Consider the following 2,064-nt stretch of genomic DNA (forward strand, 5'->3'; position numbering starts at 1 on the left):
CAAGATTGCATTCACCTGGAGAACATAAAATAACAAAATAGGAGATGAACTCCCAAGAGTGGCCAAGATTAGTGTCAGGAATTTTTCTTCATAGCTTGGAGACCAACCACACACGCTAGCAGAAAAGACAGCTCAGATAGAGAATGGAGCACCAAATAAAGGGTGTTGGGAGGATCCTCCCAGGATGGGAGAGAGTGCTGAACATAGACTAGAGACCAAGCATGATTGTCACTCAATGCCTCTTTTGCAAACCACAAGACCTAAAAGGAGAGAGAGAACAAAGGGGAATGCCCTCCCACAGAGTCAGCTTGGGATGAGGTGATGGGGGGTGGGAGGCATACTGGGATCCCTGGTGGTGGAAAATGTGCACTGGTGGAGGGATGGGTATTTGATCATTGTATAAATGAAACCCACGCACAAAAATTCATATGTCTACAACCGTAACTCATGGTGTCTCACTAATAAAAATTTAAAAATTAAAAATAAAAAATTGGATCATAAAGTAAAAATAAAACAAGAGAAAGATCTCACAATAGCAAAGAGGGCTATAGTACTCAAAACGTTGAGAAACAGGCACATTGGCAAGTATTTTTAAATACGCATCCAGGAGAGAATATAGCATTGTTCGTGAACAAATCTACTCTATGGATTCATCTCATCCTTGAATTGGAAAAGGACAATGTGTTACAGTTTCCAATTTGCAAATAAGATCTATACCATCTATTTTTTGCTATGTTTCTATGCTTTACCGAGTATTATCCTGATTTTTAAATTTGCTTTAAGTATTAAAACAGTATTTGCCTGCATTAAACTTTTTAATTAAATGTTTTATTAGAAATGATTTTTAATGATTAAGAATATTTTATTCACATGTCATTTTCTAAAAGAAACATATAGGCCAAAGAGCTAGTGCAGCATGTAGAGGGTGTTTACCTTGTATGCAGCTAACCTGAGTTCAATTCCCAGAACCCTGAGCTTGCTCGGGGTGATCTCTGGATACAGGGTCTGAAGTGAGCCTGGAGCACATCTGGGTGCACTCCCCTCCACACATACAAGGAAGAAAAGAAAAGAAAAACATATAACTGATTCTTGAGTAACATAGACGTTAAGGGTGCTAACTCCTCTATAACTTTTGAAAACCCCCAAATTTAATAGATAGTCTGCTCTTGACCAAGAAGTTGGTTTTCTAATAGTATTTAATTCCATTGTCTGCAATTAGTACTATGTGTGGCCTGTCAATCTGTAAATTTTGATACATTTAAAAACTTTTATGGATTGTATAATAGACTTTATAATACATTTGTATTTTAAGGTAGTAAGTGATAATTTATATTTCTATTTGTGTGGGGTATTTGGGCTGTAGTATGTGGTGCTTGGGACTTCAGACTCTGTGCTCAAGGGTCATTCCTGATGGTGCCAGCCATTAATTTGGGTTGACAGTGTGCATGGTAAGTGCTTGAACCCCTATACAAAGTCTGGGGTCCAACCAAATCAATTATCTGCATATATTTTATAAATGCATGGCATACTTTTCCTTAGATTTTTTATATTTCTAGGATATATTGATCATCTTTAATTATTTCACATCCCTACCAATGTCCAAAAATTTTCAAAATACAATTATTGAAAAATATCATATAGAAGTCCAAATTTGTATTGTTCATGGGATAACTATATTACGAAGAAAGTAGAACCACAATAAACATGCAAGTAAAATGCAGGTACATTTCTTTGGAGTCTTTCAATTATGCATTTATATTAGTCTCTATACAAGTATGATTTTTAAATAATCAATTTCAATTACTATACAATGTTTATTGAGACTTTATAATTGTAATGTTTTACTGCTAAGATGACTTGATGTGAACATTTATATCTATTTGTCTACTTTTCTAATTGTTTACATGAGATCAATTCTTTTTTTTTAATTTATTTATTTTATTTTTGTTTTTTACAGTTGTAGATTTACAATTTTTAGTGCTTGGGTTTCAATTATACAATGATCAGATACCCATCCCACCACCAGTGCCCGTTTTTCACCACCATGGATAATATCCCTCCCAC

Source organism: Sorex fumeus, unplaced genomic scaffold, assembly GCF_029834395.1.
Source record: "Sorex fumeus unplaced genomic scaffold, SorFum_2.1 ptg000032l, whole genome shotgun sequence".
Taxonomy (NCBI): domain Eukaryota; kingdom Metazoa; phylum Chordata; class Mammalia; order Eulipotyphla; family Soricidae; genus Sorex; species Sorex fumeus.